The sequence below is a fragment of the Giraffa tippelskirchi genome, chromosome 5, assembly GCF_054371585.1.
Source record: "Giraffa tippelskirchi isolate mGirTip1 chromosome 5, T2T-mGirTip1v1.2.pri, whole genome shotgun sequence".
Taxonomy (NCBI): domain Eukaryota; kingdom Metazoa; phylum Chordata; class Mammalia; order Artiodactyla; family Giraffidae; genus Giraffa; species Giraffa tippelskirchi.
The window spans coordinates 33,894,449-33,921,240 of NC_137279.1; the positions used below are offsets into that span (position 1 = coordinate 33,894,449).

Consider the following 26,792-nt stretch of genomic DNA (forward strand, 5'->3'; position numbering starts at 1 on the left):
CTGCCTGCCAATGCAGGGAACATGGTTCAATCTCTAGTCCATGGGAGGATTCCACATGCCACCGGGCAACTAAGCCCGTGGGCCACAGTCACTGAGACCCCCCCATCTAGAGGCCATGAGCCACAACTACTGAGCCCTTGAACCTTAACTAGACAGTAACCCTGCTTGCTGCAACTAGAGAAAACCTGTGCACAACAAAAACCAACTGCAGCCAAAAAAAAAAAACCACTTTGTCTCTGCTCATGGGTCCTGCCTGACAATCTTTGTTCAAAATGAAACCCTGCCCTTTCCTCCCCCGTATCTCCTATCCCCTTCCCCAAGCTCTTTAATGTGTTTTCATTAATCATATCTTATTTACTTATTCTATTTATTAGCGATATTATGAAGGCAAGGACTCAGTTTTGCTCACCAGTGTATCCCAAGTCCCTAGAACCCAGGCTGGCACACACTGTGTCTCAAACACTATTTGCTGAATGAGTGAATTTTTGGAAAGCCTTTCACCGGTACATGAGTTCTGTGTTTATTATCCCAGCTGAAGCTTATTGTCTCAGCCATTTGTTACTGTGCAAGAAATCACCCCAAAATTTAGCAGCTTAAGACAACACCATTTTATTGGTTCCTGAGTATGGGGGTCAGCAATTTGGACTGCATTGTTCACAGAGGGTAAGGAGTCTGCTGGTCACTCACATTGCCCTGGCTTCTAAGAGGACCTCACCCACCTGGCTGGGGGCTGGTACTGGCTGACAGCTAGGCCTCCCTCCCTACCTGCTCATCCGCCTAGTCCTGAAGCCTTCACATAGTGTCTCAGGGCAGTATGAGGTCTCTCAAGGCAGCACAAGAGCAAGAGTGAAAGCTTCGGGGCTCTTGAGACCTCAACCTGACTTGGAAGCCCTCAAGGTCACTTATACCAAATTCCTTTCATCTAAGCCTAGCCAGCCTACCTTCAAAGGGTCCTTTAATAGTTTGCTGGGGCGTTTACACAATAGAAATTTATTGTTTCACAGTCCCGGAGGCTGGAAGTTCAAGACCAAGTTGTCCACAGAGATGGTTATGTCTGAGGCCTCCCTCCTTGGCATGTAGACGTCCACCTTCTCCCTGTGCCTTCACAAGGTCTTTCCTCTGTGTGGGTCTGTATCCTGATCTCTTCTTGTAAGGACACACATCCCACTGGATTCGAACCCACCCAATATGACCTCATTTAACCTTAACCATCTCTTTAAAAGGACTTCCCTGGTGGCTCAGAGGTTAAAGCGTCTGCCTCCAATGCGGGAGACCTGGGTTCGATCCCTGGGTCGGGAAGATCCCCTGGAGAAGGAAATGGCAAACCACTCCAGTATTCTTGCCTGGAGAATCCCATGGACGGAGGAGCCTGGTAGGCTACAGTCCATGGGGTTGCAAAGAGTCGGACACGACTGAGCGACTTCCCTATCCCTATCCCTATCCCTATCTCTTTAAAGGCTCTGGCTCCAAATACGTCACATTCTAAGGTCCTGGGTTTAGGACTTCAACTTATAAATCTGGGGGGCGGGGAGGTGGTACACAATTCAACCTGTAACAAGAGCAGAGAGAAACCCCACTTCTCAGTAGAGGAACTATTGCAATCTACCCACTTACCGCACTGGCCACCATCCACTTGGCCAGTGTAGGAGACATCTGCCTCCAGAGCCCTTCTCAGCTCAGAGTGGACAGCAAATCAGACTTGGGGCTGGTTTGGAAGTGCTTCCATTCACCACCCGCCCCCCACAGCAGGAATTTCTGGCCACTGTGGAGCACCAGGAGCAAAAGAACAGAATCAGAAAGCCAAATGCTTGTGGGATAGGGCTCTCAGGAGAGAGTCCACTCCTTTCCTTCCAAGGGAGGCTCCAGCCCGCTCCTAATCTGGTTTTCCTCCAGCTCTTGGGACTGCCTCCCACAGCGTGAGCTACTTAGGACCGACCTCTGGATGGACACTGTCATGTGTCTCTGCAATTTCTTCTTTGCTCATGATGCTCTTTGCCTTGTAGACATCGAACTCATCCCTAAGACCCAGCCTGAAGGCTCCCTGTGCTTTCTCCCCTCCTTGGGGAGCCCAGGGGAAAAAGATGTATCAAGTAATGTACCCACCGGTGACATGAACACTTGTGCCCCCTAAATCCATATGTTGAAGCCCTAACCTCCAAGGTGATGGTGTTGGGGGGTGGGACCTTTCGGGGAGGTGATTAGGTCATGAGAATGGAGCTCTCATGAATGCAATTAGTGCTCTTCTGAAAAGAAACATGAGAGAGATGATCTCTCTCTATCATGTAAGGATGCAGCAAGAAGGTGGCCGCCTGCAAATCAGGAAAAGAGCCTTCATCTGCTGCTGCTGCTGCTAAGTCACTTCAGTCATGTCTGACTCTGTGTGACCCCATAGATGGCAGCCCACCAGGCTCCTCTGTCCCTGGGATTCTCCAGGCAAGAACACTGAGGTGGGTTGCCATTTCCTTCTCCAGTGCATGCATGCATGCTAAGTTGCTTCAGTCGTGTCCAACTCTGCGCAACCCTATGGACAGCAGCCCACCAGGCTCCTCTGTCCATGGGATTCTCCAGGCAAGAATACTGGAGTGGGTTGCCATTTCCTTCTCCAAGCCCTCATCTGAACCTGGCCAAACTGACATCCTTCTTAAATTTCCAGCCTCCAGAACTTTAAGTAAGCATCTGTTGTTTAAACAACCCAGTCCAGGGCATCCTAGACATGTATAGAAGGTATTTGTCAACCATGCCGGGCACCTGCCAGAGCTTTCATGTGTCATCCCATCGAATCCCACAGATCATCTTCATCTCCAGGGCTGACCACAGTGCCAGACACAGAATCAGAGTTCTGGCAGCAATGATCAGATGAAGTTCAAAACACATCATCAATTCCTGTTGTGAAAAAATGAGGAGACCCTCAAAATATGAAGAACTTAACACAAGTGGATATTGGTTGATTATAAGAAAGATGTATTGAATCATACCCAGGAAAAAAAATTGAAGAGAAATTAGCACAAAATAACCTAGCTGTCCAAAATTTTGCTTCTTCCCAGTACAATAGCTTCCACGATCTTAAAACAAACTCATAGACCTGACAACTAGTCTCCTAAGAGTAGTCTTCCTCATGCTTTTTTTGTGTTCCAGTTAGTTTATTAACAAAGCGGTCTTCCAGATTGGGGCTTCCCCAATGACTCAGTGGTAAAGAATCTGCCTGCAATGCAGGAATTTCGGGCTTGCTCTTTGGTTCAGGAAGATCCCCTGGAGGAGGGCGTGACAACCCACTCCAGTATTCCTGCCAGAAGAATTCCATGGACAGAGGAGCCTGGTGGGCTACGGTCCATGGGTCACAAAGAGTTGGACACAACTGGAGTGACTGCATATGCATGCATGCTTCTAATTGAGCATCACCTACTGTGTACCCATCTCTACTTTGACAGCAGACTGAGTATATTAATACCTTCAACTGATTTACTGCAGATGGGGAGGTGGTTCTCCCTTGTGGACACACATTTTATCAAGCCCAGGAATGAAGCTCCATCCAGTTGCAGGAGGATTATATTGAACTTTGTACATCTAATTTCCAGACTCAGAGGAAGCAATCTTACATTATTCCACCAGCATCTGTTGAGGCAGCATGTGAGTGCTTGACTTCTTCATGGGAGTGTGGACATTGCTCTGGGGGAAGCCAGGACCTAGCCAGCCCAGCAGAGTCCCCAAGCTTCGGAACAAGCCTCCCAGTGACAGTCAGCAAGCCCACATCTCCACAAACAGATTAAGGAAGCTTGGCACTTTCTCTATAAGTGGGATAATAAAAATGATGCCAAGGTTTATGCTGGTGTTCCAGGCTCTGTGCATTGTGGGCAGCACATGGCCAGGTGTCCAGGAAGGAGGTACAGAGCCACAGTGACACTCCTGCTTTTCAGATAATGGAAGTGGGGCTGCCCAAGTTACCAACTGGTCTGCACTGTGCCTGTCATGGGAACCCAGATCTGGCTGAACTGGTTCTCCGTATGTGACACCCCTCGAATGTCCCACTCCTGACATTGCTGGAATGTGGGGAGTATGTGGAGAATCTCTTTCTAGGGGAGCCCTGGGCCTCAGGGGTCTCTCCACTGCAGGATACCCAAGAGAACTGGCTTAATGGAATTGGACCAGTATGACTTGCCCACCCCTTCCCTGCAACAGGGGTGACCACATGAGAAAATGGCTATATTCCCAATGACAAGAGCACAATTCAACAGGCCTAGACGTTTTTGTAAAGTACTTTGAAAAACAAGTCCATGCGTTTGCCTGAAAAATGACGAATTTCTGTGGGACTTCCTGGGCAGTGACTGATGGGCTGGTGCTTCTCTTTCAGGCATCATTTTTCTAGCAGAGATGTCCATCTCCATCCTGTGACCTAGAAAACCATTTCTCAAAGAAGGATGAGCTGCCAAAGTTATGACACTCTGGGTCTGGATTTAATCCACTAGGGCATGCGTCACGCCCCACAAGTGATGGTGGAAGAGAAAGAGTGATGGATAAATATCCGCTCTATTTATTGATTTGATTCATCCAATTACACAAGAAGCTCATTTCAGAGAGGTTCAGGAGAATGACTCAAGTGTCACCTGAATGATGCCCAGAGAGCTTCCGCCAGCATTTTTGTCATATTTCTGATACTAGAGGAGAATTTCAGCTGGAGAATATTAATCATGACTGAGAGCAGGGTGTGAAGTTGAACAGAAATGAAAAGTTCAGAAAAGATTCGCAGATGATGGGTTGATGAAGAGAACTGGTGCTAAAATGAGCTGGGTCAGTTGGGTGACTTTATTTAATGATTATTATTTTTACTTTCCATCCTTAACTCACATATAATGGAAGGCTGGCTATACTGTTGATACTTTCATTACATTTCAAATCTAATCATTAAAACCAAATTTTGCACAAGTCATCAGAATCCCTGATTCACAGGGGTACTGGATTTTTCAGTCAAGAAAGCCCTCTTGTTCCCTGGAACAGTAACTAAACTTTGATTTCTAAAGTTCTCCTTGTGTTTCCTGGAGGCTTTTTCTGAGATCAGAGAATGTAGTTTATCCAGGTCCTCCAGTGTAAAGACAGTAGGGAGTTGGGGATGAGGAGAGGATCTCTCAAGTTTCAAACACCACAGAATACTGAACTATTGTTTCAGTTTAAATAATTTCACTTTGATTGCTTCTTGACTGTCAATGTCTTCTTTTCAACAACCAACAAGAATACACCTGCAGCCAGAAAACGTTGGGTTATTTTAGTTGTTCCATAGAACCCTACATCATGAGAAACAAGAGGGATTGGAAAGGACTTTAGGGATTTGAGTTGGGTGATGAGGAGGTGGTGTCCAAGAAAGCAAGACTTTGCGCGGGGTTGGATGCTGTCAGGAAGCAGTGATGAATCTGTGTTTAGATATCTTACTAATTCTTTCACTGATTTATTTTTGGCTGCACTGGGTCTTCAGTGCTGAGCGCAGGCTTTCTCTAGTTGCAGCAAGCAGCAGCTACTCTTCCTTACGGTGCACAGGCTTCCCATTGTGGCGGCTTCTCTTGTTGTGGAGCACTGGCTCTACAGCATGCAGTTTTCAGTAGTTGTGGGGCACAGGCTTAGTTGCTCCGAGGCTTGTGAGATCTTCCCAGACTAGGGATTGAACTGCTGTCCCTGCATTGGAAGGTGGATTCTTATCCACTGTACCACTGGGGAAGTCCAGATGTTTTATTAATTCTTATCCATAAGATTGGGAGACTAACCCATAACTGGAAAAGCAGTAGCCATCTATTAGTCAGGATAAGAGACATCGGACCATTTTTGTGGTTCTCATAATATTCCTGCTTTTGTCCAAGGAGATGTGACTTTGGAACGCTCTTGTTTTTGCCTTGGTCCTGCATGGACACAGGGTACCCTTGTCTGATGGTGTCCCATGAAATCATCAATGTGCAATATAAGAACACCAACGCCAGCTGTGAGGGCCAGGTACCCCATGGTCCATTTCTTCCTGCCATTCATCCATGTACTCGTTTCATTCAACATGTAATACGGTTGCTCTCTCTACGTTAGACACTCAGTGGTTTACAAGCAGGAATGCATTTCAACAAAGGCTGCCGTAGGGCCCTCCCTCACCTCTTGTGCCCCTCACCCCACGATGGCTTTTCTCCACAGCCCTCCAACAGGGGGCTTTATTCACCTTGGTTTATTCAGTGTCTGTAAGCTCCATAAAAAGGCAGGGCTGTCTATTTTGTTCATTCCTGTATTCTCACTACCTGGAACACAGCAGGTGCTCAATAAATATCTGTTGGCCATTAGTTAAAGCACATATCTGTATGATAAAGACGTGACTGGCCAAAACACACTTGTTTTTTTCCTAATGATATGCTCCACTGATCCCTGGGGCCGCTCTTCAAAAGACAATTACGATATGACCCAGCAAACCTACTCCTAGGCATATACCCTGAGGGAACCAAAATTGAAAAAGACACATGTGTCCCAATCTTCATTGCAGCACTAGTTACAATAGCTAGCACATGGAAGCAACCTAAATGTCCACTGACACATGAATGAATAAAGAAGTTGTGGTACATATACACAATGGAATATTACTCAGTCATAAAAAGGAACACATTTGAGTCAGTTCTAATGAGGTGGATGAACCTAGAGCCTATTATACTGAGTAAAGTAAGTCAGAAAGAGAAAGATAAATATCATATACTAACACATATATATGGAATCTAGAAAGATGGTACTGACGAACTTATTTGCATGGAAGTGTGGAGAAAAGACTGATGGACATGGGAGAGGGGGAGGAGAGGGTGAGATGTATGGAGAGAGTAACTTGGAAACTTACATTACCGTATATAAAACAGACAGCCAATGGGAATTTGCTGTATGATGCAGGGAACTCAAACAGGGGCTTTGTATCAACCTGGAGGAGTGGGATGGGGAGGGAGATGGGAGGGAGGTTCAAGAGGGAAGGGACATATGTATACCTATGGCTGATTCATGTTGATGTTTGACAGAAAACAACAAAATTCTATAAAGTAATTATCCTTCAATTAAAAATAAATAAAATTGTTTAAAAAGATAATTAGGAATAGCTGCCATCCACCATCCATCCATCATCCATCATCCATCCACCCATCAAACCATTAAACCATATATACTTCAACCATCAATCTACCCACCTACCCATCATCTATCTACCCACCTACCCACCCATCCGTCTACCCATCCACCACCTATCCATCTACCTCTCTATTCATCTTTCCATCCATCTACTCATCTAACATTCCAAACATACATCTACACTTCATCTATTTATCTATTCACCATCCACTCATCCACCATCCATTCATTCACCATCCACTCATCTACCATTCATTCATCCACCCACCCATTAATCCATCTATCCACCCACTCACCATTCATTCATTCATTTACCCACGCATTTTTACTCACCCATCCACCCATCCACCATCCATTCACCCATTCATTCATCTGTGGAAATGAAACCTCATTTGAAACGGAGTCAGGAAGCCCTGAATGAAGAGCTCTCATATGGGTACCAACTCATGGCAAACCACATAACCAAAAGAAAGACAGAAGAAGAGTTATTTTGACAAGAAAGGACATTTTCACATAGAAATTTCATCTCTTGTTAAAGAAAAGGAAGGAAGATCCCTCCTTGCCCCAGTTCAATTGCAGCAAATGAGAAACCCTCACAATCTCAAATTTTTGTTTTTCTCCAGTGAACTGTTATTCAAAGCAAACCTCCACTATTTCCTCCTAAAACCTAATAAAAGCTAACCTTTCTTTTGTCTCTTCAGACTGTCCTGTGGCTCCACTCACCATAGCTTGTTTGTCACCAATTGTAATTTCTCCACTTATTATTATTGTTGTTGAGTCATTAAAACATGTCCAACTCTTTGCCCAGCACGCCAGACTCCCCCTGTCCTTCACTATCTCCTGGAGTTTGCTCAGATTCATGTTCATTGAGTCGGTGATGTTATCTAATCATCTCATCCTCTGCTGCCCCTTTCTCCTTTTGCTTTCAGTCTTTCCCAGCATCAGGGTCTTTTCTAATGCATTGACTCTTCTCATCAAGTGGCCAATGTATTAGAGCTTCAGCATCAGTACTTCCAGTGAATATTCAGGGTTGATTTCCTTTAGGATGGACTGGTTTGATCGCCTTGCAGTCCAAGGGACTCTCAAGAATCTTCTCCAGCACCACAATTTGAAAGCATCAATTCTTCGGGGCTCAGCCTTATGGTCCAGCTCTCACATTTTTACATCACTACTGGAAAAAACATAGCTTTGACTATACAGACCTTTGTTAGCAAAGTGATGTCTCTGCCTTCCAGTAGGGTGTCTAGGGCTGCCGTCTATGGGGTCACACAGAGTCGGACACGACTGCAGCGACTTAGCAGCAGCAGCAGGTTTGTCATAGTTTTTCTTTCAAGGAGCAAGTGTCTTTTAATTTTATGGCTGCAGTCACCATAAATAAATTTGTTTTTATTTGTTTATCACAAATAAACTTTTTTGCAGCGATTTTGGAGACCAAGAAAATAAAGTCTGTCGCTGTTTCCATTGTTTCCCCATCTATTTGTCATGGAGTGGTGAGACTGGATGCCATGATCTTTGTTTTTTGAATGTTGAGTTTTAAGCCATCTTTTTCACTCTCCTTTTTCACCCTCATCAAGAGGCTCTTTCTTTACTTCCTCTTGGCTTTTTGCCATTAGAGTGGTATCATTTGCATATCTAAGGTTGTTGATATTTCTCTTGGCAATCTTGATTCCAGTTTGTGTTTCAGCAGCCCAGCAGTTCACATGATGTATTCTGCATGTAAGTTAAATAAGCTGGGTGACAATATACAGTCTTGATGTACTCCTTTTGACCCAGTCAGTTGTTCCATGTCAGGTTCTGTTTCCTCTTGACCCATATACAGGTTTCTTAGGAGACTATTCCCAATTAAATTTGAGTCTGCTTTAATAATTTGTCAGTTATTTTATGTAAGTTTCACATTTTCATCCATCCATCTACCACCAGCTTTTATGGGTTTGTACATCATTTTTATTCAGAAAGTGAATATCTTTGGAAAGTTTCCCAAAAGTAAGTTTTTCTTTCTGTTTCTTCTTGTCCGTGTGTCCACATCCTGAGCAGTCCCTTAGTCAGGTGTTTGATTAACACCTGGGCTGGGCCAGTGGGTCAGGGAAGCCGACACTGGTGGTGTGAGACTGGGTTTCACTCAAGTCTTGCTAAGGACGAAGTCTTCTTGTCCTGGAAGTGAAGGAGAAGACCAGGCATAGAGCAACCTTGGGAGCAGAGCTGGGAAGCGAGACTTGGGGTCCACAGGAGGGTGCCGCCACCTGCACCAGCAGCCAATGCTTTGGCATGCAAGTTCTTTAGGCCAGGGTGGGGAGGTGCCTGGAATGGGCCGGTCTGGAGGCGTGTCGATGTATGTGAGCGTAGTGGAGGCTGGCGAGACCTGGCCAAGTCTAGGCGGCATCTGGAGTTGTGGGGTGAGGGCAGTGACCCAACTGGGCCAAGGGGCCAAGGCTCAGCAGGATCTGTTAGTGGTGCGTGGTATGATAAGAGGCATAGCCCAGGTGAAAGAGGCAGGGCCAATGCCACAGTGGCCACAGGACTGGAAAAAGTCAGTTTTCATTCCAATTCCAAAGAAAGGCAATGCCGAAGAATATTCAAACTACCACACAATTGCACTCATCTCACAGGCTAGAAAACTACTGCTCAAAATTCTCCAAGCAAGGCTTCGACAGTACATGAACTGAGAACTTCCAGATATTCAAGTTGGATTTAGAAAAAGCAGAGGAACCAGAGATCAAATTTCCACCATCCGTTGGATCATCAAAAAAACAAGAAAGTTCCAGAAAGACATCCACTTCTTCTTTATTGACTGCACCAAAGCTGTTGACTGTGTGGATCACAACAAACTGGAAAAGTCTTAAAGAGACAGGAATTCCAGACCACCTTCCCTGCCTCCTCCAAAATCTGTATGCATGTCAAGAAGCAACAGTTAGAACTGGACATGGAACAACAGACTGGTTCCAAATTGGGAAAGGAGTAAGTCAAGGCTGTACACTGTCACCCTGCTTATTTAACTTATATGCAGAGTTCAGTTCAGTTCAGTCGCTCAGTCGTGTCCGACTCTTTGCGACCTCATGAACCGCAGCACTCCAGGCCTCCCTGTCCATCACCAACTCCTGGAGTCCACCCAAACCCATGTCCATTGAGTCAGTGATGCCATCCAACCATCTCATCCTCTGTCGTCCCCTTCTCTTCCTGCCCAAGGCAATGCCAAAGAATGCTCAAACTACCACACAATTGCACTCATCTCACACGGTAGTAAAGTAATGCTTAAAATTCTCCAAGCCAGGCTTCAACAATACATGACCATGAATTTCCAGATGTTCAAGCTGGTTTTAGAAAAGGCAGAGGAACCAGAGATCAAATATGCAGAGTACATCATGCGAAATGCTGGGCTGGATAAACACAAGCTGGAATCAAGATTGCCGGGAGAAATATCAATAACCTCAGATTTGCAGATGACACCACCCTTATGGCAGAAAGTGAAGAACTAAAGAGCCTCTTGATGAAAGTGAAAGAGGAGAGTGAAAAGGCTGGCTTAAAACTCAATATTCAAAAAAACAAAGATCGTGGCATCCGGTCCCACCACTTCATGGCAAATAGATGGGGAAACAGTGGAAACAGTGAGATAATTTATTTTGGGGGGCTCCAACATCACTTCAGATGGTGGCTGCAGCCATGAAATGAAAAGATGCTTGCTCCTTGGAAGAAAAGCTATGACAAATCTAGACAGCATATTAAAAAGCAGAGACATTACTTTGCCAACACAGGTCCATCTAGCCAAAGCTATGGTTTTTCCAGTAGTCATGTACGGACGTGAGAGTTGGACCATAAAGAAAGCTGAGTACCAAAGAATTGATGCTATTGAATTGTGGTGTTGGAGAAGACCCTTGAGAGTCTCTTGATCTGCAAGATCAAACCAGTCCATTCTAAAGGAAATCAGTCCTGAGTATTCATTGGAAGGACTGATGCTGAAGCTGAAGCTCCAATACTTTGGCCACCTGATTCAAAGGGCCAACTCATTAGAAAAGACTCTGAAGCTGGGAAAGATTGAGGGCAGGAGGAGAAGTGGCTGACAGAGGAGGAGATGGTTGGATGGCATCACTGACTTGATTGACATGAGTTTGAGCAAGCTCCTGGAGTTGGTAATGGACAGGGAAGCCTGGACTGGAACTGCTGCAGTCCATGGGGTCACAAAGAGTCAGACATACCTGAGCGACTGAACGGAACTGAATGCAGGGATGGAAGGGAGCGTGGTCTTGGTGGCAGGAAGGAGCCAGGTACACCAAGTCAAGGCTGGACAAGGCATCCCAGGACCGTGTGGGCAGAGAAAGACTCCTGGTTAGGAACTCAGGGGGCTTGTCAGGCCAGAGCCGGGGGTGATACGGTGAAATCACAGCCCCTGACTGGTGGGGCTGGATGGCCCCAGTTTCATGTTCCATCCCTGAGATCAAGGGATCTGTCTGTCTCTCGAGCCATCAGGAGTCACTTGCCCTTCACCTGTTCTGAGGTATAAGATGCACAGTTGTTAAGTCTCTGTTTCTGCGGGCCGAGCTCTCCCTGCACAGGTTTGACACTGAATGCTTCGTGCCCAAGTTGGCTCTCTGGGAACCAGAGACTTTCAAGCCTCTACCCTTTCCTAAGATCTGGATCACACACTCCAAACTCATCTCTGCCCAGACTGAGGAAACAGATCGCAGTTTGTCCCAAATAACACCGATGGCTGTGTGTGCATGCGGGCTGAGTGGCTTCGCTAATATAAGACTCTTTGTGACTGTGGCCTGGGCTTCTCCAGGCAAGAATACTGGAGTGGGTTATCATGCCCTCCTCCAGGGGATCTTCCTGACCCAGGGTTCGAATCCACCTCTCTAAATCTCCTGCATTGACAGGCGGCTTCTTTAACCACTAGTGCCACCTGTGACACCAATGGCTAATATTTATCACATTGAAAAAAGAAAGTTTTTTTGTGCCATTTCTAGATAGCTGTATCCAACTCAGAGATGCTCAGGATGGTTTCAAGCTAGTGTTAATTTTAAATAAATGTAGCAGAAATTATTTCAATGTTAATTCATAGGACCCAAACCCAAGTTGGATCAGTCAATGCTGGATCAGACTGGGGGCTTTGAACAGACTTGTCATTTACAAGAATGCCCAAAATTAAAAAAATGGGTTCTAATAGGGCTTCCTTATATCAGATTTTAAACAACTCCACAGTTTTATCACAAATAAACTTTTTTAAAAGGAATTAAATCAGTATTATTTAGAAAGTTAATTCTGAAGCCCATTTCTGGATTTTGTAATAGAAGTTAAGTATGGTCATAAGCGACCTCTGTGGCTCCTATAATTGAAGGTTAATAAAATGGATTAATTTCACAGTCTGAACTACAGGAGGATGTATTTTTACCTTATGAAAGAAGTTTTATACTTGATATTTAGTTGTGTTTTTGCACCTAATTAAGATTTTGAGTCACCACATGGGAATAAAAATTCTTTTTGTGAAGTTGCTGAAGAAAATTTTATGGTTTTGTTTGGCATTGAAAAGACATTGTTATAACATATTTTTAAAAATATTCAGTACTTACAAATATTCCCATTTACAAAGTATTGAGAAATATTTGTTCTTAATGTTCTGAGCCATTTAATGGGCTTATGTTTTCACACACAATTGGAAACAGTTGCAGACCACTTCATGGTCATTCCTGCTGGGAAGCCTTATATACAGGACACTCCCCTGAACAGATGCACATCGACCTAACCTGTAGTTTTCAAAACAAAATGCTGCTCCAACACCAGCATGACATTCAAAGAAAACAGCTGAAATATGCTTTGACATGTTTGTTGTTCCCTGCTGAAGATGGAGTTGTCTGACAATAAGGAAACTTTATTTCTGCACTTGACCTACATTTTGCTTTTTATATTTTTATTTCAGGCACAGGGAATGAATGTAGGGATTTCAATAGCCCTCCTGAAATTAAAAAAAAATGCCAGAACGATCCAAAGTATAGTGCATTCTGGAGGGAAAAATCGACGATGCATGTTATTTAAGGAAACTTGACATCACTTTATTGACCTCATGAATATTTTTCTTCTGAAAGGAAATATCCTATTTTATTCTGCCTTTTTTTTTTTTTCTGCCTCTCCAGGCAGCATGTGGAATCTTAGTTCCCCCACCAGGGATCAAACCCATGCCCCCTCCATTGGAAGCCTGCTGTTTTAACCAATGGACCAACCACCAGGGAAATCCCTATCCTCTTCTTCAAAAAAAAATCCATTGACAGTTGTTGACTGTGTTAGTATTTTAATAATATGATACAGAACATTTATTTCCCTTCTTTATTTTATCAGAATAAAGCAATGACGAAAGGGAATTTTCTCCCATGTCCTTGTTGATTTAGAACTTCTCTTTTGCAATCCCCACCATCTTTTGAAACTGGACGGATAGCTGAGATTGCACTCAGATAAATGTGAAGTTCTTTATATTTTTTCATTTCTCTGATTTTGAATTAGTATGCAGTGAACGATTTTTGCTGTACAGTTCTATGAGATTTGACAATTTGATAGTTGTGTAACCACCGCCATAGTCAAGGTGCAGAATAGTTCTATCCTTACCTCAGGATCCCTTCATCTGACCCTCTGTGGTCAGTGCTTCCTCACACCCATATCCTGGAAATCCCTTTCCCATCCCTAAAGTGTGCCTTTGCATGAATATCATCTAAACGGAATCATGCAATACAGAACTTTCTGGGTCTGGCTTCTTTCATTCAGAGTAAAGCATTTGAGATTCATCTGAGTCAATATTTCAGTTTTTTCACTATCTTGAAGTATTCCATTTATTTGTGTTCCACAATTTGTTTATTCATTCGTTATTGGAAGAGCAGTCTCTGGTGATTATGAGAAACACTGCTGTGAATGCCAACATACAGATTTTGTGCAGATCTAAATTTTTTCACTTGGAAGTAGGAGTATATTATTGGTGCTATGGAAATGACTCTATCTGTGTGATTTCTATTTCATTTGTTTGTTGTGGGGAGAGCTGGGAGATATTTGTTTCTTATTGAAGTATAACTGATGTACAATGCTGTGCTAGTTTCAAGAGTACAGCAAAGTGATATAGGGCTTCCCTGGTGGATCAGTGGTAAAGAATCTACCTGCCAATGCAGAAGACACGGGTTTGATCCCTGGGTTGGGAAGACTCCCATGGATAAGGAAATGGCAACCCACTCCAGTAGTCTTGCCTGGAAAATCCCATGGACAGAGGAGCCTGGCAGGCTACAGTCAAAGGAGTCACAAAGAGTCAGACATGACTTCATGAACGAACAGCAACTATATATATATATCAACTATATATATATATATATATATATATATCAACTATATATATATATCAACTATATATATTATATATTTATGTTCAAGGGCAAGCATTTATTCATACATAGACTTAGAAGTGGAGAAGGCAATGGCACCCCACTCCAGTACTCTTGCCTGGAAAATCCCTTGGACGGAGGAGTCTGGTAGGCTACAGTCCATGGGGTTGCTAAGAGTCGGACACGACTGAGCGACTTCACTTTCACTTTTCCCTTTCATGCACTGGAGAAGGAAATGGCAACCCACTCCAGTATTCTTGCCTGGAGAATCCTAGGGACGGCGGAGCCTGATGAGCTGCCGTCTATGGGGTCGCACAGAGTCGGACACGACTGAAGTAACTTAGCAGCAGACTTAGAAGATCACTTCTCCAATTCTCTTCTCTCTCTGCTGATTCCCATGGGTCCCTTTCTCAGTCCTTTGGCTAGAAATCCAGCTGCTTTTCCTTGCCACTTTATAAGTCTGCTGCTGGGGGTATCAGGGCAGGGCCTGGAGAGAAAAAAAGAGAGAGAGAAAGGAAAAACAAAACAGGAATTCTATGCTGTGGTTCATATATGCCCCTTTTCTTGGTTCTTTGGCTCCCCCCAAAAAAGAGTTGACCTGTTCTATGACTGAGGCTTCCCTTGGCCCAAAACCAGAAAGAAAAGGGGGGAAAAAAAACAGAAAATCTTCCACCTCTCCTTCAAGTTTGATTTCCCTACCAGTTCATCTATCATTTACTCCTCAGAAGTCCCAAGTAGTTGCTCTTTATACTTTGATTTCTTCCCTTCCAGATGGGTTGCTAGGATTCAAAGGGATTCAAGTACCCCAATGTTCCTTGCAGCGCTATTTATGGTAGCTAAGATATGGAAGCAACCTAAATGTCAGTGGACAGAGGAATGGATAAAGAAGATGTGGTACATATATACAATGGAATACTACTCAGCTATTAAAAAGAATGAAATAATGCCATTTGCAGCAACATGGATGCACCTAGAGATGACCATACCGAGTGAAGTAAGTCAGAAAAAGACAAAAATATGGGGAATCTAAAAAAAATGATACAAATGAATTTATTTACAAAACAGAATCAGACTCACAGACTTAGAGAACACACTTAGGGTTATGGGTGGTGGGGGAAGGGCAGGGGGGTGGGGAAGAAGGGGAGGGATAGTTAGGTATTTTGGGATTGACCAGTACACACTGCTACATCTAAAACAGATAACCAACAAGGACCTACTGTATAGCACAGAGAACTCTGCTCAATATTATGTAACAACCTAAATGGGAAAAGAATTTTAAAAAGAATGCTGCCGCTGCTGCTAAGTCGCCTCAGTCGTGTCTGACTCTGTGCGACCCCATGGACGGCAGCCCACCAGGCTCCTCTGTCCCTGGGATTCTCCAGGCAAGAATACTGGAGTGGGTTGCCATTTCCTTCTCCTTTAAAAAGGATACTTGTATATGTAACTGAATCACTTCCCTATAGACCAGAAACTAACACAACATTGTTAATCAATTATACTCCAATATAAAATGAAAAGATTTTTAAAGAAAGAGGACTTGTCACTGGAGTTGAAACTCTGTCTAAATAATAACACAAATTAGGCTAAAAATTGTTCTTTTCCTCCTTTTTCCTTCATAGATGTCTCAATGTCACACTTTAAGCCAATCTTTAAACAGTAACATTTGCATTCAAAACAGCAATGAATACACCACACACAACTTCAACCTCTTTTGCCGGACCGTAGACCAGATCCAGGCCCTCAGGAGAAGCACGCAAAGAAATATTTTCCTTACATGAACAGTTTTTAAAAACTAAGCCTGGAGAGTGTGTCTGTCGTTCTTTTGACCTTCACAAGGTTGATATCATGGTTAGTCTGTGTCCTATACTCCTCATCTTCTTGGCTTAAATATATGGGGCAGTATAACTTAATCAGTGTGAACTGAATTGCATTTTAGAGAAAGCATTTTGCCGGCAGTAGAGTGTAATTACATTACAATGGGAGATTCCATTTTCATTAAATACAACTTTTACTCTTACGTGAGGTCTGTCTTCAAGTCTCTACCATGTGAGTGTTAGGATTGGAGGTTCACCCTCTGGATCTCTTTGTAGGTAGATTAGTTCTGTTAATTTGGGAAGGCCAAAGCTTTTAGAGGGAAAGTCATTTTCATTGATTTGAAAATGAAATAGGTTAGATTGTAGCTGAGGTGGTTTCTTTCCTAGTAAACTGAGACTGGAAGTTTCTCAGTGTGGATAGGTCTTACAGTTCAAAGAGGTGTCCTTCAAATTGATCTATGACTGAATTTTTTAATATACATTTTACCTAAAGATGAGCTAAACCTGTTATGAAATTGATTTTACTGGGCTTTATTCTCTTTCTTCCTCTTCTTTACCATTGTTAGTATGGCACACACTAATAAACTATCGTTTATATTCTGAGCCATTGTTTCTTTTTTTAATTAATTAATCTATTCTTCTGTTGTTGTTGTTTGGTTGTGCAGGGTCTTCACCGCTGCAGGCAGGCTTTCTCTATTTGCAGTGATCAGGGTCTACTCTCTAGTTGTGTGTAGGCTTCTCATTGTGGTGGCTTCTCTTGCTGCAGGGCAGGGACTCTGAGCACATGGGTTTAATAGTTGTGGTACACGAGCTTAGTTGCCCTGCGGCACATGGAATCTTCCTGGACCAGGGAATCGACCCGTGTCCCCTTCTTTGGCAGACAGATTCTTAACCACTGGACCACCAGGAAAGTCGAGACATTATTTCCTTCTAAGAATCATGACTACTAGAACTTGTTTTACTTGGATTGAAAATATAGAATTCAATATAGAATTGTTGTAGCAGCTCAGGTTCTGGGGTCTGATGTATCTTGTGAGGGGGGTGGGTGGTCCCTCTCATAAGCAGTTTTTGACAGGAAAGAGCTCTCTACAGGAGAGACTTCTCTGCAGAAGCCCCCTTTTGTCCTGCCACTTTGGCAAAGTTATACTGTCACTGACCTTAAACCAGGCATTCCCTTACTCTACTCATCTCTAGTCCAAAACACACCTTTCCATTCTTTTGATCAAGCAATATCTTGCCTAACCCTTTGATCCTCTCCACAGATCAAAGCAGTAGAGATGAAGAATAAGTAGCTAAGAGATCACCAGATCCCTTCTTTAGCTTCCCCTTCAGTAATCTCAAGAGCTAACTGTATGAAGAAACCGTGTAAACAAGATAGCATCTAGGGACTTCCCTGGTGGTACAGTGGTTAAGACTCTGCACTCCCAATGCAGGGGGCCAGGGTTCAATCCCCGGCCTGGGAAGATACTACGTGCCACGTGGCAACTAAACCCATGAACCACAACTACTGAGCTAAAGCTCCAGAGCTGGGCAAACTCTAACCCTAACCCTAACCCTACTACTGAAGCCTGCGTGCCCTAGAGCCTGCCTGCTTCTACTACTGAAGCCTGCGTGCCTGAAGTCTATGCTCCAAAACAAGAGAAGCCTGCATACCATAAGGAAGAGTAACCCCACTCTGCAACTAGAGAATGCCCATGCAAAAAGCAACAAAGATCCATCCCAGACAAAAATAAATAATTAAAAAAAATTTTTTTAAAGGAACACCTTATTAAAAAAAAAACAAAACAAAACACACTACTGGGACTTCCCTGAAACTCTGCACTCCCAATGCAGGGGGCCAGGTTTGATCCCTGGTTGGGGAACTAAGATCCCACATGCTGCAGCTGAGCCCGCGTGCCACAACTGGAGAAGCCTGTGCACCGCAACAGAGACTTGGTGCACCCAAAATAAAACAACTCCCCCACTTGTGACTTGCAACAGACGTAACATGGGGAAGAGACCCTGTGTGATTTCTGCAGTTGTGTCATAAAAGGTAATCCTTCACTGGGACACTCACCTCTGGAGACCTAAGTCACTGTGTAAGTAGCTACCGCCCTGAAGCCACGGTATCATAAGAAACCCAGACCACAAGGAGAGCCATGCATAACGATTCTCACTGACAGCCCCAGCTGGGTTTCTGCAGACCACCAGGTGCCAGCATGGCATGGCAGTGAAGGTGATTGTGGGGTGAGTCTAACCCCAGCTGTGGCATTGCTTCCAGGCACCAGATCTCTCCAGCTAAAGGTCAAGGCTTTGTGGAGCAGGGACAAGTCACCTTTGCCTGAATTCCATAACCCATGGACATGTTATATTTTTTTAACCCTCAAAAGACATTTAATGTGCTTAGAACAAACACTTTACAAAAAGCATGAACACTTTTTTTGTTTGTTTTGTTTTGCCAATTGGTATTTTTGCTTTTTTTAATTTTTATTTTTTATCTTTACTTAGAGGATAATTGTTGTTGCTGTTATTCAGTTGCTCGGTCATGTCAAACTCTTTGCTACCCCCTGGACTGTACCATGCCAGGCTTTTCTGTCCTTCACCATCTCCCGGACCTTGCTCAAACTCATATCCATTGAGTAGGTAATGTCATCCAACCATCTCATCCTCTGTCGTCCCCTTCTCTTCCTGCCCTCAGTCTTTCCCAGCATCAGGGTCTTTTCTTTTTTTTCTTTTTTTTATCAGGGTCTTTTCTAATGAGGTGGCTCTTTGCATCAGGTGGCCTAAGTATTGGAGTTTCAATTTCAGCATCAGTCCTTCCAATGAATATTCAGGACTGATTTCCTTTAGGATGGACTAGTTTGATTTCTCTGCATTCTAAGGGACTCTCAAGAGTCTTCTCCAACACCACAGTTCAAAAGCATCAATTCTTTGGCTCTCATCCTTCTTTATGGTTCAACTCTCACATCCATACATGACTACTGGAAAAACCATAGTTTTGACTAGACAGACCTTTGTTGGCAAAGTAATGTCTCTGCTTTTTAATATGCTGTCTAGGTTGGTCATAGCTTTTCTTCCGAGGAGACAGCATCTTCATTTCATGGCTGCAGTCACCATCTGCAGTGATTTTAGAGCCCAATAAGATAAAGTCTGTCACTGTTTCCATTGTTTCCCATCTATTTGCCATGAAGTGATGCGACCAGATGCCATGATCTTCATTTTTTGAATGTTGAGTTTTAAGCCAGCTTTTTCAGTCTCCTCTTTCACCTTCATCAAGAGGCTCTTTAGTTCTTCACTTTCTGCTATAAGGATGGTGTCATCTGCATATCTGAGGTTATTGATATTTTTCCCGGCAATCTTGATTCCAGCTTGTGCTTCATCCAGCCCAGCATTTCACATGAGATGTTCTGCATAGAAGTTAAATAAGCAGGGTGACAATATATAGCCTTGACTTACTCCTTTTCCAATTTTGAACCAGGCCATTGTTCCATATCCAGTTCTAACTGTTGCTTATTCACCTACATACAGATTTCTCAGGAGACAGGTAAAGTGGTCTGCTTTCCCATCTCTTGAAGAATTTTCCAGTTTGTTGTGATCCACACAGTCAAAGGCTTTAGTGTAGTCAATGAAGCAGAAGTAGATGTTTTTCTAGTTTGCTCTGATATACAATATTTTTCTTTCTCTTTCTGACTTACTTCACTGTGTTTAATTCATAACTTTTTATACTTATGACTAATTGATGTTGTTGTATGGCAGAAACCAACACAAATTTGTAAAGCAATTATCCTCCAATTAAAAATAAAAAAAAAACTGGAAAAAATAAAAAGTAACTTTGGACACAGTACACAAAATAATGATAACAAAACAGTCACATGGTCTGATCCTCTAAAGTAGAAATTTGGGAGTTTCCAAGCAATTTACTAATATTCTAAATGTTCATCCAATGAGCCTTGCTATGTTTCTACAGATTTAAATGTTGCACTGAGAACAGCTGCTCAAAGATAGTTCCTTCTGTAAATCTCCACAGTTTTCCAAAATCAAGTTACCTGTGAACCCATTTGAATCTTCACTCCTTAAAAGCATGCTATGTAATAAACCAGCAGGAAGTGGTGGGCAGAGACTGACTCCCAGGGCATGTAATCCATGAATATACTAAAATGATTATTTTATGCCATCACATTTGGGGCTGTTTGTTACACAGCACTAGTAACCAATCCATACAGGAACAGCCTCCAATGAGTACCCTGGAATTGCTTTTTCCATGGGTTCTCTCTGGCTCTTTACCTGCTCCTTTCCTTTGTCCCTTGAATATTTCCAGAATAGCTATATATAATATAGTGGCTGCTCTAGCTTCTAAACTCTATAGACAAGAAATCTTGAAAAATCTAGGTCAGCCTTCTTCATACAATAGGCTCAAAATCGATATTGCTGACAGATATAAGTTTTATTAGATTCAAATCCCTGGTCGGGGAACTAAGATCCCACATGCCATGAAGCAGCTAAGCCCACATGCCGCAGCTACTGAGCCTGCCTGCTCTGAAGCCTGTGTGTCACAACTAGAGAGACTGAATGACGCAACTAAGACCTAATGCAACCAAATAAATAAATATTTCTTAAAAATCATTTTTAAAAGTCGTTAATTTTTTTTTAACTGGAACAGTTTTCCTTTCTTTTCATTCTCCATTTTTTAACAAACCCACACATTACCACCAGGAGTCCTAAAGCCCATGTAGAACTATCACATGTGTGAGAACCCTGAGGAAACCAACCCAGCCACAGTGGACGGACCCTGCCATGAACACAGTACAGAGGCAGTTACTGAACATTCTACCTTTGAAAAAACAAAAGCAATAGTATTTGCTTTCTTAAAGATCTAGAGGAATCAGCGTTTTATTTTTTTTTTAATTAATTAATTTATTTTAGTTGGAGGCTAATTACTTTACAATATTGTAGTAGTTTTTGCCATACATTGACATCAATCAGCCATGAGTTTACATGTGTTCCCCATCCTGAACCCCTATCCCATCCTGCTGGGTCATCCCATTGCACCAGCCCTGAGCACTTGTCTCATGCATCGACCCTGGACTGGCGTTCTGTTTCACATATGATAATATACATGTTTAAATGCTATTCTCTCAGATCTTCCCACCCTCACCTTCTCCCACAGAGTGCATAAGACTGTTCTATGCATCTGTGTCTCTTTTTCTGTCTTGCATATAGGGTTATCATCACCATTTTTCAAATTCCATATATATGCATTAGTATACTGTATTGGTGTTTTCCTTTCTGGCTTACTTCACTCTGTATAATGGGCTCCAGTTTCATCCATCTCAATAGAACTGATTCAAATGTATTCTTTTCAATGGCTGAGTAATATTCCATTGTGTGTATGTATCACTGCTTCCTTATCCATTCGTCTGCTGATGGACATCTAGGTTGCTTCCATGTCCTGGCTATTATAAACTGTGCTGTGATGAACATTGGGGTACATGTGTGTCTTTCAATTCTGGTTTCCTCGGTGTGTATGCCCAGCAGTGGGATTGCCTTTTAAAGTTGCAGGTTTCCATTAAAGGGCAGAAGTTTCCGAAGGACTTGGGAGCAGGTGGTACCAGGTGGCAAAAGAACTGACATTTCACAAAGGACCTACTCACAGCTGCCAAACACAATTAAGTCTTCAAGATTTCAGCATTAACCCTGCTGCTGTTGTTGTTTAGTCGCTCAGTCATGTCTGACTCTTTTGCGACCCCATGGACTATAGCCCACCAGGCTCCTCTGTCCATAGGATTTCCCATGCAGGAATACTGGAGCCGTTGCCATTTCCTTTTCTGGGGGATCTTCCTGACCGAGGAATTGAACCTGCGTCTCTTGCATCTCCTGCATTGGCAGGCGCATTCTTCACCACTGAGCCACCAGGGAAGCCGGGCATTAACCCTAGAGCACAATTTTTCTTGCCCTTCTCTCACTTTGGGCTTCAGTTCAATACATCAATACAGCCATTATATTACACAGTAACTCTTCTGCAGCTTTAAAGTCCAAATTTGTCCATTCTTACAGGCTGTATTTCAGCTTTTCTTTCTTTCTCTCTGAGCTGTCCCTGTTCTTGACTGCCAAGTAGCAGGTGGTATGATTCCGTCAACATGACCATGGCAATATCACAAAAATCGTCATTCTGTTTTTTTCCAGTTCTTCAGAGATTCCATAATGGAATTAAGTTGCTGGAGTGGCCTTTTCCATTTGTGGGGCCCTGCAGTGACCTTTCATAATGGCAACACCATATAATGCGTTTCTCACCATAGTGTAGGGTCTCACATAGCAGGGTGCCAATATCCAGAGGGACTTCTACATTACCTTTGGGCTTGGGGACATACTTACAATCTGGTTGCTAAAGCAGAGATTGGGGAAGCAGAAGGACAAAATTCTTCTTCCTGATAATCAATGTGATCACATATAGCATCAATTTGAAGCATTAACTCTATCCACAACAATAAACACATTACTTTAAAAATACCTGAAATTTAAAACAGATTAGATTAGAAGTGAACTTGGGATATTCATCGGTGATCATTTTTTCTTTTAACACGAAAGCATTTAGATGGACATTTTATAGGTTTGACTGCAGCTAGGCTCAAAAGCAGAAATGACCTGCTATGAGAAGCCTAAAGTGGACGTGTAGAAATAAGATGCTGAGAATTCTTGCCCTGGCTTGAGCATAAGGGGCCTAGGAATTTAGGGGATCAACGAGGAAATGAGCACATTTAAGGGCTTCGAATGTTAAACAGTTGCTTCTCTCCATCAAACGAAGAGCCCGAAACAGTCCTGACTCTTGGATTCATTCATTGCTTTGTCAGGCTAGCCTTGAGGTTTATACATTTATATTTATGATCCACATCTGTCTCTTAAATAGCTTTTTTCACCTAAACCACATTTCCAGCTCACAATTCCCTTTCACATAGACAACACTTTTCTCTGAAATGCAGCAGTTCTGGAAAAGCACTCAGCAGTCTCCGCTGTCTTCTTCCCACCCTCTGGCAGGTTCTGTTCCCTGCCCCCACCCCCACCCATAGGGACCAGCCTTGACCTTTGATGCATCATCTCTGAGTCACCGCTCTTCTGTTCTTTCAATAACAAGGTTGAGGTGGCTCTTCCCGAAAAAGTCTGTACTCTTCTCTTCATTCCTTCTCCATTCTTAGTGCTGTCTCTACTCCAAGGTTTTCATCAGCTGCCAGAGCCAACAGGACGACCCAGCTGCTAAAAATCCCCCAGCCATCTCATTCAAGACTCAATGTCTAAGACAAAGGAGGTGAAAGTGCTATGCTTCTGCCTCACTAGACCACTTGTTAAGTGAGAGATTTAGGCATGACTTTTTAAAAAATTAATTTATGTATTTTAATTGGAGGCTAATTGCTTTACAATATTGTGGTGATTTTTGCTATACATTGACATGAATCAGTCACAGGTATATATGTGTCCCCCCATCCTGAACCCCCCTTCCACTTCCCTCCCCACCCCATCCCTCTGGGCTGTCCCAGAGCACCAACTTTGAGTACCCTGCTTCATAGCCATATTCAGTTCAGTTCAGTTCAGTCGCTCAGTCGTGTCCGACTCTTTGCGACCCCATGAATCACAGCACACCAGGCCTCCCTGTCCATCACCAACTCCCGGAGTTTACCCAAACTCATGTCCATCGAGTCAGTGATGCCATCCAGCCATCTCATCCTCTGTTGACTTTTGACCAATTGAATTGTGTTCAGATGATGGCTGGGTGTCTCGGAATCACCTCTGGGATTGAAGAATAATTGAGGTGACAATTAGCTGGGGGAAGGTTGAACAGGTAGAGGCTCTATTTGCTAACATTTTGAGGTTTGATCCATGAGGCTTACGGCAGACTTTCAGGAAGGAAATCCCACCTTGCCTCTGGACATTTTTCTTCCTTCTGCTTCTCTGTTCCTTCATTGGCAAATTGGGGATGAGTACATTGCTTACCCCTAGGTTTGATGTGGGCATTAAAAGTGTTAATACAGCAATGTGCTCAACCAGTGTTAGGTGTGATAATGACGGTGGTGCTAATGGGTTTTTTTTAATGATAAAGAGGCACTTAAGGGGGAAAAATTTACATACTACCCAAAGAAATCTACATATTTAATGTGATCTCTATCAAATTACCCATGACATTTTTCACAGAACCAGAAGAAATAGTTCTAAAATTCATACAGAACCATAAATGATCCAGAATCACCAAAGCAATTCTTAAGAAAAAAAACAAAACAGCAGGATTGGTTAAAAAAGAATGAAATAATGCCATTAGAAGCAACATGGATGGGTTTAGAGATGATCATACTAAGTGAAATAAATCAGAAAGAGAAAGACAAATACCATTACTTATATGTAGAACCTAAAATGTGATACAAATTAACCTATCTATGAAAAAGAAACAGAATCATGGGCATAGAGAACAGACTAGTAGTTGCCAGTGGGGAGGGGGTTGGGGGAGGAATGAAGTGAGGTTGGGGTTAATAGAAGTAAGCTCTTGTATACAGAATGGATAAACAAGGTCCTACTATATAGAAAACTATAATCAATATCTAATGATAAACCATAATGATTTATCATGAAGAAAAATAATATTTAAAAAGAATATGTATATATATATCTGAATCACTTTGTTATACAGCAGTAACTAACACAACATTTTAAATCAACTATACTTCAATTTAAAAAAATTTAAATAAAAAATAAGAAGAAGTGTATATATTTACTGACATATAATTGATTTACAATACTGTGTTAGTTTCAGGTGTGCAGCAAACTGATTCATTTCCTCCTCCAGGGGATCTTCCTGACCCAGGGATCGAACCCAATTTGATCATTATACATATATATTTTTTCAGATTATTTTCCATTATAGGTTATTACAAGATATTGAATATACTTCCCTGTGGTATGCAGTAGGTCCTGGTTGCTTATCTATTTTATAGCAGTATGTATCTGTTAATCCCATACTCCTAATTTATTCCCCTCATCCTATTTTTTTGCTCTTTGGTAACCATAAGTTTGTCTTCTATGCCCATGAGTCTGTTTTTGTTTTATAAATAAATTTATTTGTATTATTTTTAATACTCTACATATAAGTGATATCACATGGTATTTGTCTTTCTCTTTCTGACTTACTTCACTTAGTATGATAATCTGTAGGTCCATCCATGTTGCTGCAAATGGCATTATTTTGTTCTTTTTTAACCAACTCTCATTGATTATTCAAGAATCATTAGAGTTCATTCAGGAATTATGTTTTGTAACTGAACTAAAAGAATTGAATGTACATCACAGGATGCTCTGTTTTTCTGGGCCAGTGCTTGAGATGCTAAATCTCAGAGGCAGCAGAGATTTTTATATCAGTGTTTGAGTTAAATGACATTCTGTGTTTCTGTCACCCAGACAATAGGTGGAAAATGAGGTGGGGGTGGGGAAATGCCATCTTTCCTTATTTCAGTCTGTTCTGAGAACCCTTTCCAAGGGAAATATCACAAGTGCTGAGTGGAATTTTCTTCTCTTTAATAAAGATGCTAAATGAAGATATTTAAAGCCTTTAATTTATTTGATAAACTAAAGGCTTTATTTGAACTTTAATGTGTGAATTAAGCCTCCAAATTGTGTTTTCACTTCATCCATAATTAGATATTTGAGTTTTCAAAAGTAATACTGCAGGCAATTTCCTGGTGACCCAAGGGCTGAAACGTCTCGCTCCCCATGCAAGGGTGCCAGGTTCAATTCCTGATCAATCCCACATGTCACAACTAAAGATCCACACAACACAACAAAGATTTAAGATCCCATGTGCTGCTGTGGAGACCTGACACCTCTCCTAAAATAAGCAACATTGCAAGGAATTCCCTGGTGGTCTAGTGGTTACTCTGAGTTCTCACTGCTGAGGGCCCTGGAGTTCAATCCCTGACTGGGGAACAAGATCCCACAAGCTGAGCAGTGTGACAAAAAAAAAAACCAAACAACTTTGCAACTAGGTGGGGAATTTCTGGTTATCCATTTAAAAGGCTTCCCTGGTAGCTCAGCTGATAAAGAATCTGCCTGCAGTGCAGGAGACCTTGGTTCAATTCCTGGGTTGAGAAGATCCCCTGGAGAAGGGATGGGCTTCCCTAGTGGCTCAGACAGTAAAGAATCCGCATGCAATGCAGGAGGCCTAGGTTCAATCCCTGGGTTGGGAAGATCCCCTGGAGGAGAGCATGGCAACCCACTCTAGTATTCTTGCCTAGAGAATCCCCGTGGACAAAGCAACCTGGAGGGCTACAGTCCATGGGGTTGCAAAGATTTGGACATGTCAGAGTGACTAATCACACACACACTGAAAAGGAAAAATAAAACAGAATCCCTACCTCACACCAAACATAAAAGTCAGTTGTAGGTGAACTAATTAAAACAGAGTAAAAACTTCATCAAATTAAACTGTAAGTCTAGATGACTTTACTGATATAATGCTATTCTTACCTTGTAGTCTCATTTTATGACCAAGTTCTATAGT

The 26,792-nt window shown here is 42.6% G+C and overlaps 1 non-coding gene across 1 annotated transcript; it reads left to right on the top strand.

Moving 5' to 3' along the window:
• The first annotated feature begins 17,669 nt into the window (after positions 1–17,669).
• TRNAG-CCC (transfer RNA glycine (anticodon CCC)) lies at positions 17,670–17,742 on the top strand. Its single transcript has one exon. It is a non-coding gene; the product is annotated as a tRNA-Gly (tRNA).
• The last annotated feature ends 9,050 nt before the right edge of the window (positions 17,743–26,792 follow it).